General features: G+C 34.5%; 2 non-coding genes across 2 annotated transcripts; both read right to left on the bottom strand.

Annotated features, from left to right (window-relative positions):
• Positions 1-14589: 14589 nt before the first annotated feature.
• Positions 14590-14661, bottom strand: TRNAP-UGG (transfer RNA proline (anticodon UGG)). The gene has a single exon. It is a non-coding gene; the product is annotated as a tRNA-Pro (tRNA).
• A 1672-nt stretch (positions 14662-16333) lies between these two features.
• Positions 16334-16405, bottom strand: TRNAP-UGG (transfer RNA proline (anticodon UGG)). The gene has a single exon. It is a non-coding gene; the product is annotated as a tRNA-Pro (tRNA).
• Between the last annotated feature and the right edge of the window lie 904 nt (positions 16406-17309).

Consider the following 17309-nt stretch of genomic DNA (forward strand, 5'->3'; position numbering starts at 1 on the left):
TTCAAAAAGGGATTTAAAGATTACCTTTCAATAGAGATACAAAGTACACATTTTACCCACTATGAGCCAACAACTATTTATTTCACAAAATAAGATCACAAGGGCCTGACCGGGATTTGAACCCGGGACCTCTCGCACCCTAAGCGAAAATCATACCCCTAGACCATCAGGCCAGTGAATAAATTCTCATCTATCAGATCTACAAATAACACTATCCTACCAAAATCACAATAAGGGAAATATTGCATTGACCACTTTTCAAAAAGGGATTTAAAGATTACCTTTGAATAGAGATACAAAGTAAACATTTTACCCACTATGAGCCAACAACTATTCATTTCACAAAATAAGATCACAAGGGCCTAACCGGGATTTGAACCCGGGACCTCTCGCACCCTAAGCGAAAATCATACCCCTAGACCATCAGGCCAGTGAATAAATTCTCATCTATCAGATCTACAAATAACACTATCTCACCAAAATCACAATAAGGGAAATATTGCATTGACCACTTTTCAAAAAGGGATTTAAAGATTACCTATAATAGAGATACAAAGTAAACATTTTACCCACTATGAGCCAACAACTATTCATTTCACAAAGTAAGATCACAAGGGCCTGACCGGGATTTGAACCCGGGACCTCTCGCACCCTAAGCGAAAATCATACCCCTAGACCAGGCCAGTGAATAAATTCTCATCTATCAGATCTACAAATAACACTGTCCTACCAAAATCACAATATGGGAAATATTGCATTGACCACTTTTCAAAAAGGGATTTAAAGATTACCTTTGAATAGAGATACAAAGTAAACATTTTACCCACTATGAACCAACAACTATTCATTTCACAAAATAAGATCACAAGGGCCTAACCGGGATTTGAACCCGGGACCTCTCGCACCCTAAGCGAAAATCATACCCCTAGACCATCAGGCCAGTGAATAAATTCTCATCTATCAGATCTACAAATAACACTATCTCACCAAAATCACAATAAGGGAAATATTGCATTGACCACTTTTCAAAAAGGGATTTAAAGATTACCTATAATAGAGATACAAAGTAAACATTTTACCCACTATGAGCCATCAACTATTCATTTCACAAAGTAAGATCACAAGGGCCTGACCGGAATTTGAACCCGGGACCTCTCGCACCCTAAGCGAAAATCATACCCCTAGACCATCAGGCCAGTGAATAAATTCTCATCTATCAGGTCTACAAATAACACTATCCTACCAAAATCACAATAAGGGAAATATTGCATTGACCACTTTTCAAAAAGGGATTTAAAGATTACCTTTGAATAGAGATACAAAGTAAACATTTTACCCCCTATGAGCCAACAACTATTTATTTCACAAAATAAGATCACAAGGGCCTGACCGGGATTTGAACCCGGGACCTCTCGCACCCTAAGCGAAAATCATACCCCTAGACCATCAGGCCAGTGAATAAATTCTCATCTATCAGATCTACAAATAACACTATCCTACCAAAATCACAATAAGGGAAATATTGCATTGACCACTTTTCAAAAAGGGATTTAAAGATTACCTATAATAGAGATACAAAGTAAACATTTTACCCACTATGAGCCAACAACTATTCATTTCACAAAGTAAGATCACAAGGGCCTGACCGGGATTTGAACCCGGGACCTCTCGCACCCTAAGCGAAAATCATACCCCTAGACCATCAGGCCAGTGAATAAATTTTCGTCTATCATATCTAAAAATAACACTATCCTACCAAAATCACAATAAGGGAAATATTGCATTGACTACTTTTCAAAAAGGGATTTAAAGATTACCTTTGAATAGAGATACAAAGTAAACATTTTACCCACTATGAGCCAACAACTATTCATTTCACAAAATAAGATCACTAGGGCCTGACCGGGATTTGAACCCGGGACCTCTCGCACCCTAAGCGAAAATCATACCCCTAGACCATCAGGCCAGTGAATAAATTTTCGTCTATCAGATCTACAAATAACACTATCACACCAAAATCACAATAAGGGAAATATTGCATTGACCACTTTTCGAAAAGGGATTTAAAGATTACCTTTGAATAGAGATACAAAGTAAACATTTTACCCACTATGAGCCAACAATTATTCATTTCACAAAATAAGATCACAAGGGCCTGACCGGGATTTGAACCCGGGACCTCTCGCACCCTAAGCGAAAATCATACCCCTAGACCATCAGGCCAGTGAATAAATTCTCATCTAACAGATCTACAAATAACACTATCCTACCAAAATCACAATAAGGGAAATATTGCATTGACCACTTTTCAAAAAGGGATTTAATGATAACCTTTGAATAGAGATACAAAGTAAAGATTTTACCCACTATGAGCAAATAACTTTTCATTTCACAAAATAAGATCACAAGGGCCTGATCGGGATTTGAACCCGGGACCTCTCGCACCCTAAGCGAAAATCATACCCCTAGACCATCAGGCCAGTGAATAAATTTTCGTCTATCAGATCTACAAATAACACTATCCTACCAAAATCACAATAAGGGAAATATTGCTTTGTCCACACTTTTCAAAAAGGGATTTAAAGATTACCTTTGAATAGAGATACAAAGTAAACATTTTACCCACTATGAGCAAACAACTATTATTCTCAATTAATACTTTTCTAAAAAAAAAAAAAAATTGTTTATCATCCACTTCAATTTCATTCAGACATACAATCACGAAAACAATTTATTTTCTTTAACAATTGGTGCACCTAACACTGCCTACACAATCCATGAATATTTCTTTACAAGCCGACGTTGGGCCATTTCAATTAGTAAAGAATATCATAAAAAAAAAAAAATCCCATGGGCCTGACCTGGATTTGAACCCGGGACCTCTCGCACCCTAAGCGAAAATCATACCCCTAGACCATCGGGCCGGTAAATAAACTCTGTACTTTAAGATCTACAAGGCAGACTATGATTTTAAAAGTAAAATTAAAGAAAATTAGTATGTCACTTTTCTCAAATAAATTGGTTTGAAGATTATCACTGAATGTAGATGCAAACCTTTAATTACCTTTGTGTAAATGTGCACAATTTCTTTACATTTGTGTAAATGTGCAAAATTTCTATTTCTATCTTTATAATACATTAACAGGAAAGCATTTATATAAAGTCTTGATTTTCAGTTTGAATGTAGTTATGAAGATGAATATATAATTTGCATACAGGTTGATGGCGAAGATATAAGTATTATTTAAGTATTTAAAGTAAAATTAAAGTATTTATTAGTTATGATTTTTCTGTCAATGAATTTAATAAAAAATTGTAAAACTGTTCTCTTCAGCTCATTTCACGTTGGAACAGACAATTTGAAAGAGAGGAAGACCAGAATAAACCTGTTCACTTTATTAGGAATACCAACCGACCTCTTGCTAAACTAAATATGTCAGAATCATATAATTACCAGTATTTTTAACTTCGAAAAAAGCAACTTTCTATTACTCATGCCTATGCCATGGAAGGGGGGGGGGGAGAGAAACATTTAAGAAGATGCCATATTGACAATATTGCACTAACCACTCCTGCTCTGCCCATATTAATCGATATTTTTTTTCACACTGCCTATGAAGTGCTCCATTGCCCATCATATCAGTGGAGTTCTAAACAAATTAACTAATTGATTGATTTTGGGGTTTGTGGTATGCTGACATTGAAAGTCATTGACGCCGATATCGTTTGTTATAAATAAACTACTATATAAAAGGAAATTAAATTTAAAATCATAAAATCAATCAAATAAGTATAAGATTTATGAATTTAAGAAGACCTGCTTCTGAAATAAATTTAAAAGTGCTGCTTGTATCGTACAACACATCCTGCCCGAGAATCTTGGTATGGATGAATCTGCCATCCATACCTCGAGCCTAAAACAGATATTCATTCAAGTACCAAAGAGCATTAGGTCAATAAATGCCTCACTGTCAGGGGTGCCAAAAATTTATCACAATATGAGTCTTAGGTAGTCATATAAAAACTTGTGTCAAATGAATGTGACCAGAGTAAATATCTAACGCTCATTATTTCCCTCATCTTATTTCCATCTAGGGTACCCAAATGCTGCTGCCAAATATTATAAAACACCCTCCTTAAAATTGATAAAAAATTGATTACAGATGATGGGATATGTTCTTTGAGGAAATTCAATTGCAGCTGCCTTTTCCACTATCTGGATCATTATTTCTGTGCACACCTGTGTGTGCTATACTTTTCAAGTAAAATTCAATTTATATTCGTTTTTAATCCAAATGCATTTTCAATGAAAATAAATGAATAAATTTTCACGTGATGTAAATAAAGCATTTGAAATAAAACTAATAATTCAATTGTTTTACAAAAAGATCCACAAGGGCCTGACCGGGATTTGAACCCGGGACCTCTCGCACCCTAAGCGAAAATCATACCCCTAGACCATCAGGCCGGTACCTAACTTGAAATCTATCACATATACAGACCACAGTAGCCCTAATCTTGAAATTAAAAAAATTTAGTATTGGTAATTTTTAAGTAAAACGGCTCCAAGATTATCATTGAATGTAGATTTAAACCTTTTATTAACTATGTATTTACGTGCAAACTTTCTATTACTAATCGAATATAAAAAAATAAAAGCATTTCTAAATTGTTCATTCTTAGTTTCAATGCAGTTAATTGGCCACAATGTGAGTACTGAGCGAGTGCAATAAAAAAAGACAAGGCAAAAAAAAACAGATATAAATTAACATGGATTTTCTGTCGAGGTATTTTGCATTCCAAAGTGAAATATGCCCTCTTATTCTCTATAGAGAAGAAGACTGGAATAAATCTGTGCACTTTCTCGAGCTGAACTAAATACATCACAACCATATATTACTTGGAATCATGAGAGCTTTAAAGATGCAGTATATATATATATATATATATATATATATATATATATATATATATATATATATATATATATATGCGTGTGTGTAGGTGTGTGTGTGTAGAGAGAGAGAGAGAGAGAGAGAGAGAGCGCCCATACTGACATATTGTACTAACAACTCATGCTATACAGATATGAATTCTTTACTGTGCATGAGGTGGTATAATATCCACTATATCAGTAATTAGTGTACAATTGGACACAAGAATCTCTGGCACACCTTGCTCCGAAGAAGTGCACCCTTTCACACCCTTCTTGCGCTGCAAATAACCAAACAGCTAGCGTATGGAGAGATGATAGAGGTGGTGGGAGGGGCTTACACACAGGAACACACCATGCAGTGAGGGTGTGACAGGGTGCACTTACTCAGAGTGAGGTGCACCAGGAATTCCTGTGCCCCAACTGTACCTAGTGTAGGACAAAAAAAAAATACGCATTCAAAACACGTAGCCTCAATCAAGGTCTATTTAATTAAGTAACTTCAATTCAATATTAAAGAATGTTAACTGAAATTATTGTAAGGAATTAGCATCAAATAAGTATCAATAAATTAAACAAACATATTAATATTCTAGGCTAACAGCTGATGTAAATACTTTTCAGGAACATGATTTTTCTTTCAATTTAAATCCAACTTTATTAAGGTAATTTAATATATGCAATTGAAACGAAAAGAATAAATCATTTATTTCACACAAAAAAATCACAAGGGCCTGACCGGGATTTGAACATGAAAAGATCACAAGGGCCTGACCGGGATTTGAACCCGGGACCTCTCGCACCCTAAGCGAAAATCATACCCCTAGACCATCAGGCCAGTGAATAAATCTCTATCAGATTTGAAGACCACACTGGCTCACATCTTGGAATTAAATGAAAAAAAAATAGTATTGGCCAATTTTTGAGTAAAGTGGATACAATTTAGTGGTGACAATGTATATATTGAACGACTGTATTCAAGGCAAGACAAGACAAATAAAACGTATGTTAGGATAGATTTTCTGTGGAGTTATTTTGTAGTTGATTTAAAACCTTCCCTCCAGCTCATTGCAAAGTGAAATATACACTCTTATTCTCTATAGAGAAGAAGACCAGAATAAATTTAGTCACTGAAATTAATGTCAGAACCATATATTATAGGTCATCATGAGAGCTTAAAACCAAATTCTAACACTTATGACGAGAATGAGAGAAAAATTAACTAAAGTTTAGATGTAGGACAAATGTTGAGAGAGAGAGAGAGAGAGAGAGAGAGAGAGAGAGAGAGAGAGAGAGAGAGAGAGAGAGAGATTAACAAAAGTTTAGATGTAGGACAAATGTTGAGAGAGAGAGAGAGAGAGAGAGAGAGAGAGAGAGAGAGAGAGAGAGAGAGAGAGAGAGATTAACAAAAGTTTAGATGTAGGACAAATGTTGAGAGAGAGAGAGAGAGAGAGAGAGAGAGAGAGAGAGAGAGAGAGAAATTAACAAAAGTTTAGATGTAGGACAAATGTTGAGAGAGAGAGAGAGAGAGAGAGAGAGAGAGAGAGAGAGAGAGAGAGAGAGAGAGAGAGAGAGTCTATACTGGTAATATTGTACTAACAACTCGTGCTATACAAATATGAATTTTTATTGTGCATGAAGTGGTATAACATCCATCATCTAAGTAATTGACGTACAATTGAAAACACGAATCCCTGCTCCAAATAAGTGCACGCTGTCACACCCTTATTGAGCTTTAAGTAACCAACCAGATAGTGTATGGAGAGATGGTATGGATGGTAGAGGTGATGGGCGGGGCTATACACAGGAACACACCATGCAGTAAGGGTGTGATAGGCTGTACTTCCTCAGAGAGAGGTGTACCAGGAATTCCTGTGCAACTGTACCTAGTGTAGGCCAGGAAAGAAAATATGCATTCAAAGCAAGCAGCCTGACTCACGGTCTTTTTAATTAAGTAACTTGAATTTAATGTTAAAGAATGTTTAACTGAAATCATTGTATAAAATCAAATAAAGAATGAATAAATTAATAAAACATATATTTTGATACCCTACGCTAATAGGTGTTCCCAATATTTTTCAGGAAAATTTGTTTTTTCTTCCTTTTAAATCAAACTTAATTAAAGTAATTTGATTGATGCAATTGAAATGAGACAAATAAATGATCTATTTCATAAAAAAGATCACAAGGGCCTGACCGGGATTTGAACCCGGGACCTCTCGCACCCTAAGCGAAAATCATACCCCTAGACCATCAGGCCGGTGAATAAACTTCTATCTATCAGATTTAAAGACCACATTGCTTCTCATCTCAGAATTATACGAAAAATTTAGTATTGACTCATTTTTAAGTAAAGTGGTTCAAAGATTATCATTGAATGTAGATTTAAACCTTTTATTAACCGAATATTAATTTTCAAATGTTCTATTTCTATTTTAATATAAAAACCAAAAGAAGGGAAACCAAAATGTTCATTCGTAGTTTGGATACAATTAAGTAGCGACAATGTAATTATTGAGCAAATGTATTCAAAGAAAGATGAGGTAGATAAAATATGCTTTAGGATGGATTTTCTGTGGGGATATTTATAGTTGATTTAAAACCTTCCCTCCCTCCAGCTAGTTGCAAAGTGAAATATACCCTATTATTCTCTATAGAGAGGAAGACTTGGTATAAATTTGTTCACCCTGATACAGAAATTAATGTCAGAGCCATGCATTATACTGTATGTCATCATGAGAGCTTGAATCGAAATTCTAACACTTATGCCAAGAATGAGAGAGAGAGAGAGAGAGAGAGAGAGAGAGAGAGAGAGAGAGAGAGAGAGAGCGAGCCTATACTGGTAATATTGTACTAACTACTAACGCTATACAGATATGAGTTTTACACTGAGTGAAGTGGTATTATATCCACCATCTCAGTACTTGATGTACAGTTGAAAACAGGAATCCCTGGCACACCTCTCTCCGAAGAGGTGCACCCTGTCACACCCTTACTGCTTTGCAACTGACCAAACATGGAGAGATAGTAGAGATAATGGGCGGGGCTAAACACAGGAACACACCATGCAGTAAGGATGTGACAGGGTGTACTTCCTTAGAGCGAGGTGTACCAGGATTTCCTGTCCCTAACTGTACCTAGTGTAGGACACAAAAGAAATTACCCATTCTAGACAAGTAGCCTGACTCTGGGTATTTTTAATTAAGTAACTTCCATTTAATATTAAAAAACAATAACTGAAATTATTGTATAAAATATGCATCAAATAAAGAACAAATAAATTAAACAAACATTTTTATATCCCAAGCTAACAGGTGTTGCCCATATTTTTCAGGAACAATGATCTTTCCTTCATTTTAAATCTAACTTTATTAAGTAATTTGATTGATGCAATTGAAATGAGACAAATCAATCATTTATTTCACAAAAAGATCACAAGGGCCTGACCGGGATTTGAACCCGGGACCTCTCGCACCCTAAGCGAAAATCATACCCCTAGACCATCAGGCCGGTGAATAAACTTCTATCTATCAGATTTAGAGACCACATTGCTTCTCGTCTCAGAATTATATGAAAAATTTAGTATTGGCCAATTTTTAAGTAAAGTGGTTCAAAGATTAATATTGAATGTAGATTTAAACCTTTTATTGACTATGTAAAGTGCAAACTTTCTATTTTACCTAAATATAAAAAAAAAAAAAACAAGAAAGAAAACTCTTAACTTTTCATTCTTAAGTTTGGATACAATTTAGTAGTGACAATGTTACTATTGAGCAAGTGTATTCAAGGAAAGACAAGGTAAATGAAATATATGTTAAGCAAGATTTTCTGTGGAGTTATTTTGTAGTTGATTTAAAACCTTCCCTTCAGCTCATTGCAAAGTGAAATATGCAATCTTATTCTCTATAGAGAAGAAGACCGGAATAAATTTGTTCACTTTCTCATACTGAAATTGATGTCAGAACCATACATTATATGTCATCGTGAGAACTTGAATAAAGCAAATGGCTAACACTTCTGCCAAGAATAAGAGAAAAATTAGTATAAAGTTTAGGAGCAGTACAAAAATATAAGAATTGAGAGAGAGAGAGAGAGAGAGAGAGAGAGAGAGAGAGAGAGAGAGAGAGAGAGAGAGAGAGAATGCCCATACTGACAATATTGTACTAACTACTTATGTTATACAGATGAGTTTTACTACTTATGTTATACAGAAGAGTTTTTCTGACTGCGCATGAAGTGGTATAATATCCACTATTTCAGTAATTGATGTACAGTTGGACAAAGGAATCCCTGGCACACCTCTCTCCGAAGAGGTGCACCCTGTCACTTCCTTATTACACTGCAAGTAACCTAACAGCTAGTGTATGGACAAACAGTGGAGGTGATGAGCGGGGCTAAACACAGGACCACACCATGCAGTAGGGGTGTGAAAGGGTGTACTTCCTTAGAGCGAGGTGTACCAGGACTTCCTGTGTACAACTGTACCTAGTGTAGGACACAAAAGAAAATACGCATTCAAAACAAGAAGCCTGACTGAAGGTATTTTTATTTGAGTAACTTCAATTTAATGTTAAAGAATATTAACTGAAATTATTGTATGAAATTAGCATCAAGTAAAGAATGAATATATTAATCAAACATATATTTTGATATCCTAGGCTAATAGGTGTTCGCCCGACATTTTTCGGGAACAATGTTTTTTTTCTTCAATTTAAATCCATCTTTACTACGGTAATTTGATTTATGCAATTGAAATGAGAAGAATAAATCATTTATTTCATAAATAGATCACAAGGGCCTGACCGGGATTTGAACCCGGGACCTCTCGCACCCTAAGCGAAAATCATACCCCTAGACCATCAGGCCGGTGAATAAACTATCTATCAGATTTAGAGACCACATTGCTTCTCATCTCAGAATTAAATGAATAATTTAGTATTTGGCAAATTTTTAAGCAAAGAGGTTCAAAGATTATCATTGAATGTAGATTTAAAGCCGAGTATTAATTATCAAATGTTCTATTTCTATTTAAATATAAAAAACCAAAATTAAGAAAACCAAAATGTTCATTATTAGTTTGGATACAATAAGTAGCGACAATGTAGTTACTGAGCAAATGTATTCAAAAGAAAGAAATGGCAAATAAAATATACTTTAGGGTGGATTTTCAGCTGAGATATTTTGTAGTCAATTTAAAACCTTCCCTCCAGCTAGTTGCAAAGTGAAATAAGCACTCTTATTTTCTATAGAGAAAACCGGAATAAATTTGTTCACTTTGTCATACTTTAATTAATGTCAGAAACATACATTATATGTCATCGTGAGAACTTAAAAAAAAAGCAAATTTCTAACACTTATACCATTAAGGAGATAGAAATTAATGTAAAGTTTAGAACTAGTACAGAGAGAGAGAGAGAGAGAGAGAGAGAGAGAGAGAGAGAGAGAGAGAGAGAGAGAGAGAGAGGGAGAGACCGTATACTGACAATATTGTACTAACTACTCATGTTATTCAGATATTAGTTTTTTACTCTGCATGAAGTGGTATAATTTCTACTATATCAGTAATTGATGTACAGTTGGACACAACTCCCAGGCACGCCTCGCTCCAAAGAAATGCACCCTGTCACACCCTTATTGCGCTGCAAGTATCCAAACAAGTAGCGTATGGAGAGATAAAGGAGGTGGTGGGCGGGGCTACATACAGGCACACACCATGCAGTAAGGATGTGAAAGGGTGTACTTCCTCAGAGTGAGGTCTACCAGGACTTCCTGGGCCCTACTGTACCTATACTCCATTTTTTTTAATGTGGCCCATTTGCACTGACTAGCAGCGGTACCTTTCCCTTTTAGCTCGGAAAAGTTTCCTGCGCGCTGATTGGTTTGGATTATATTGTCCAACCAATCAGTGATCAGGAAGTTTTCCCGAGCTAAAACAACAACCCTGCGAGTCGGTGCAAGTCTGCCTTCACTAAAATAATTGACTATAGTGTAGGACACAAAATAAAATATGCATTCAAAGCAAGCAGCCTGACTCAAGGTCTTTTTAATTACTTAACTTGAATTTAACATTAAAGATTGTTTAACTGAAATTACTATATAAAATTATCAAATAAAGAATGAATAAATTAATAAAACTTTTCAGTAACAATAACTTTTCCTTCATTTTAAATCTCACTTAATTCAGGTAATTTGATTGAAGCAATTAAAATGAGACCAATAAATGATCTATTTCATAAAAAAGATCACAAGGGTCTGACCGGGATTTAAACCCGGGACCTCTCGCACCCTAAGCGAAAATCATACCCCTAGACCATCAGGCCGGTGAATAAACTTTTATCTATCAGATTTAGAGACCACATTGCTTCTCATCTCAGAATTAAATGAAAAATTTAGTATTGGCCAATTTTTAAGTAAAGAGGTTCAAAGATTATCATTGAATGTAGATTTGAACCTTTTATTAACCGAATATTAATTTTCAAATGTTCTATTTCTATTTAAATATAAAAAACCAAAAGAAAAAAAAACAAAATGTTTATTCTTAGTTTGAATACAATTAGGTAGCGACAATGTAATTATTGAGCAATTGTATTCAAAAGAAAGAAATGGCTGATAAAATATATTTTGTAGTTGATTTAAAACCTTCCCTCCAGCTAATTGCAAGGTGAAATATACACGATTATTCTCTATAGAGAGGATGACTGGAATAAATTTGTTCACTTTCTAGTGCTGAAATAAATACATCAGAACCATATATTACTTGCAATAGTGAGAGCTTAAAAATGCAAATTTCAAACATTAAAGCAGAGAATGAGAGAAATTGATATAAAGATTAGAGCAAGATATATTCATATATATACATATATATGTGTGTGTACGTGCGGAGAGAGAGAGAGAGAGAGAGAGAGAGAGAGAGAGAGAGAGAGAGAGAGAGAGAGAGAGAGCGAGCGCCTATACAGGCAATACTGTACTAACTACTCATGCTTCACATATGAGTTTTTTACAGTGCATAAAGTGGTATAATATCCACCATCTCAGTAATTAAAGTACAGTTGAAAACAGGAATCCTTGGAACACCTCTCACCTAATAAGTGCACCCTGTCACACCCTTATTGCGCTCTAAAGCCCCCCTGACACTTGCACGCATTCGTGGCACGCACTGGCACGCATTGATGCGCGAACTCGCGTGAACGAGCCGTGAAAATGTCGTGAACAGTGCGGAAACTCGCGTGCCAGAGCGTACCAATGCGTGCCATGCGGGCCCAAAACTTTGAAATGTTTAAAGTTTGTGGCACGCATTGGCACGCACTAAATGGCCGTGAACGATGCGCCAACTGGAGTGAACTGGAGTGAACAGTGAGGGAACTGGCGTGAACTGGAGTGAACTGGAGTGAACGATGCGGGAAGTGGCGTGAACTTTATAATGAAGAGAAACAAAAAGGAAACGAAAATATTAATGAAAAGGAAAGAAAAATAAACCTAGTAAATTTTTATATTTGCTGTTTTAATGTGAAAAAAAAATGATATCTTATTTCAAACTATTTCTATAACTTTATAATGAAGAGAAACAAAAAGGAAACGAAAAAATTAATGAAAAGGAAAGAAAAATAAACCTAATAAATTTTTATATTTGCTGTTTTAATGTGAAACAAAATTATATCTTAAAAATTCAAACTATTTCTATAACTTTATAATGAAGAGAAACAAAAAGGAAACGAAAAAATTAATGAAAAGGAAAGAAAAATAAGCCTAATAAATTTTCATATTTGCTGTTTTAATGTGAAAAAAAATTATATCTTATTTCAAACTATTTTTATAACTTTATAATGAAGAGAAACAAAAAGGAAACGAAAAAATTAATGAAAAGGAAAGAAAAATAAACCTAATAAATTTTTATATTTGCTGTTTTAATGTGAAAAAAAAATTATATCTTATTTCAAACTATTTTTATAACTTTATAATGAAGAGAAACAAAAGGGAAACGAAAAAATTAATGAAAAGGAAAGAAAAATAAACCTAATAAATTTTTATATTTGCTGTTTGAATGTAAAAATAAAATGATGTCTTATTTCAAACTATTTCTATAACTTTATAATGAAGAGAAACAAAAAGGAAACGAAAAAATTAATGAAAAGGAAAGAAAAATAAACCTAATAATTGTTTATATTTGCTGTTTGAATGTAAATATAAAATGATGTCTTATTTCATGCACACACTTATTTTCCTCTATTACCAATCAAGACCCAAAACTTTTGTTTTGAATAAAAATGAACTGAAAAATAAACCCAAGAAATTTTTAAGTTTGCTGTTTGAATGTAAAAATAAAATGATGTTTTATTTCATCAACATACTTATTCTTCTTTATTACCTTAAAATGAAGGGCAAAACAAATTTTTTCTGTTTGCAGTTTTAATGTAAAAATAAAATGATTTCTTATTTCAACACACTTTTTTCTCTATTACCTTAAAATCAACAGCCTAAAAACTTTTCATGTTTGCTGCTTTTAATGTTAAAATAAAATGCTTTCTTAATACTTGTACATATTTCATGTCTGCTATTTATATGTAAATCAAATGCTTTTTTATTGAAACTAAAATAAAGGGCAACAAAAACTACAAACGAAAAAGATACGTTTCTTCTCCTCAATGCAATGGTGTCTCTGACAGAAAGCATTGTTGTCTCTTCCGAACCCAATCCAAGAATGTCCTCGGGTTGGAGAAGCCCCGTTTTTATATGGAGTGGCCAATTCGTGAACTGGCGTGAACTGGCGTGACCAATGCGGAAACGATGCGGAATGATGAGTGAACTCGCGTGAACGTGTCGTGAACGATGCGCGAACTACGCGTGCCAATTCGTGCCATCGCGTGAACGTCGCGTGAACGTCGCGTGAACGATGCGCGAACTGGAGTGAACTGGTCGTGAACAGTGCGCGAAAAACACCAGTGCGTGCCAAAAAGTGGCACGCACTGGCGCGCATCAATGCGTGCCAGTGCGTGGCAAAAATGCGCGCAAGTGTCAGGGGGGCTTAAGTAACCAAACAGATAGTGTATCGAGAGATGGTAGAGGTGGTGGGCGGGGCTACACACAGGAACACACCACGCAATAAGGGTGTGACAGGGTGCACTTCCTCGGAGCGAGGTGTACCAGAACTTCCTGTGTCTAACTGTACCTAGTGTAGGACACAAAAGAAATTACCCATTCTAAACAAGTAGCCTGATTCAAGGTCTTTCTAATTAAGTAACTTATATTTAATGTTAAAAATTATGAACTGAAATTACTGTATAAAATAAACATCAAATAACAAATGAAAAAATTAAGCAAATATTTTCATATCTTAGGCTAACAGGTGGTCAATACTTTTCAGGAACATGATTTTTCCTTCAATTTAAATCTAATTCATTGAGATAATTTGATTATTGCAATTGAAATGAGACAAATAAATCATTTATTTCATGAAAAAGATCACAAGGGCCTGACCAGGAATTGATCCCGGGACCTCTCGCACCCTAAGAGAAAATCATATCCCTAGACCATCAGGCCAATCAATAAACTTGTTAAGCAACTCATACTGCCAGTAGTGTACTAATATTTAGAGGTCGTTGGTCAATTTGAAATTGAACATAAATAAACAATCTTCTTTCATTAAAAAAAAACACCGAGGGCCTGACCGGGATTTGAACCCGGGACCTCTCGCACCCAAAGCGAGAATCATACCCCTAGACCATCAGGCCAATGAATAAATTCCTGTCTATCAGTTCTACAGACGAGAATATCGTTCACTTTAATATTAAGTTAAGGAAGTGAAGAATTGGCCACTTCACAAATTAAGTAGTTTACGGATAATCACTCAAAAAATTAATAAAATCTTTCAACAAAATAAATATATATATATTCTAACTTTTTGTCAACTAAGTATACAATAATATAAAAATTCAATCAATGATATATCGTTCATTTTAAGTTTGAACATTCATGAAGATGGAATCGTATAATTTCCTTCCAATACATATTAGGATGGAGTTCCTACATTAAAAATCTAAGGTACTTTGTATTGAATTATAAAACTATAAAACTTTTCCACCAGCTCGTTTCTGTTGAAGAGTACATTATTATTCTCTATCCACGAGATAACTACATTAGATAGATAATGAATCATTTATTTCATTAACATGATCACATGGGCCTGACCGGGATTTAAACCCGGGACCTCTCGCACCCTAAGCGAAAATCATACCCCTAGACCATCAGGCCAGTGAATATACTTGCATCTATTAAGAGCTACAGACCTAGGATTAACTACTATACTCATTATGTAGTTTAAAGACTATCAATGAATTTAAACGTATTTTTTATACTAAACTAATTAAAAATTTCAAATATTTTGTATAAATTATAAATATTCAATCATTCACAAATTATTCAGTTTGAGTTTGAACAATGAAATCTTATAGTTTTCTTCAGTTTTAGCAGTAATGAAAATGTATTGAAACGAAGAAAAAGCAAATAAAATATACTTTTTCAAATGGATTTTCTGAATTAAGGTTTTATGGCGAACCAGCTTAAAGTCTGTTGAAACACAATAAGTATTACCACTTTACCATTGTAATTACTAAAATAAATATGACAAATTCATACAATTACTGTAGTCTTCTCAAAATGGGAAAAAGCAACTTTCCATTCCATATGCTGATAAAGAGAGAGAGAGAGAGAGAGAGAGAGAGAGAGAGAGAGAGAGAGAGAGAGAGAGAGAGAGAGAGAATACTGGCAATATCGTACTAGCTACTAATGTTATAGAGATATGAGGCTTTCACTGTTCATGAAGTGGTATATAATATCCACTATATCAGTAATTGATGTACTGTTGGACACAAGAATCCCTGGCACACCTCGCTCTAAGGAAGTGCACCCACCTGCTCCGAAGAAGTTCAACATGTCACATCCTTATTGCGCTACAAGTAACCAAAGAGCTAGTGTATGGACAGATAGTAAAGGTGGTGGGCGGGGCTACACACAGGAACACACCATGCAGTAAGGGTGTGACTGGGTGTACTTTCTTAGAGCACGATGTACCAAGAATTCCTGTGCCCAACTGTACTAGAGTAGGACACAAAATAAAATATCCATTCAAATCAAGCGCCTGACTCAGGGTCTTTTTAATTAAGCAATATCAATTTAATATTAGAGAATGTAAACTGAAATTATTGTATATTAGCATCAAGTAAAGAATGAGTAAATTAACAAATGATATATTTTGATACCCCAGGGCCAGGCTAATAGGTGTTCTTGATACTTTTCAGTAACAATATTTTTTCCTTCATTTCAAATCTAATTTGATTAAGGTAATTTGATTGTTGCAATTGAAAAGAGACAAATAAATCATTTATTTCATAAAAAAAAACACGAGGGCCTGACCGGGATTTGAACCCGGGACCTCTCGCACCCAAAGCGAGAATCATACCCCTAGACCATCAGGCCAATGAATAAATTCCTGTCTATCAGTTCTACAGACGAGAATATCGTTCACTTTAATATTAAGTTAAGGAAGTGAAGAATTGGCCACTTCACAAATTAAGTAGTTTACGGATAATCACTCAAAAAATTAATAAAATCTTTCAACAAAATAAATATATATATATTCTAACTTTTTGTCAACTAAGTATACAATAATATAAAAATTCAATCAATGATATATCGTTCATTTTAAGTTTGAACATTCATGAAGATGGAATCGTATAATTTCCTTCCAATACATATTAGGATGGAGTTCCTACATTAAAAATCTAAGGTACTTTGTATTGAATTATAAAACTATAAAACTTTTCCACCAGCTCATCTCTGTTGAAGAGTACAATATTATTCTCTATCCACGAGATAACTACATTAGATAGATAATGAATCATTTATTTCATTAACATGATCACATGGGCCTGACCGGGATTTGAACCCGGGACCTCTCGCACCCTAAGCGAAAATCATACCCCTAGACCATCAGGCCAGTAAATATACTTGCATCTATTAAGAGCTACAGACCTAGGATTAACTACTATACTCATTATGTAGTTTAAAGACTATCAATGAAATTAAACGTATTTTTTATACTAAACTAATTAAAAATTTCAAATATTTTGTATAAATTATAAATATTCAATCATTTACAAATTATTCAGTTTGAGTTTGAACAATGAAATCATATAGTTTTCTTCAATTTTAGCAGTAATGAAAATGTATTGAAACAAAAAGCTAATTAAATATACTTTTTCAAATGGATTTTCTGAAATAAGGTTTTATGGCGAACCAGCTTAAAGTCTGTTGAAAGACAATAAGTATTACCACTTTACCATTGTAATTACTAAAATAAATATGACAAATTCATACAATT

This window comes from Palaemon carinicauda, chromosome 30, assembly GCF_036898095.1.
Source record: "Palaemon carinicauda isolate YSFRI2023 chromosome 30, ASM3689809v2, whole genome shotgun sequence".
Lineage (NCBI taxonomy): Eukaryota > Metazoa > Arthropoda > Malacostraca > Decapoda > Palaemonidae > Palaemon > Palaemon carinicauda.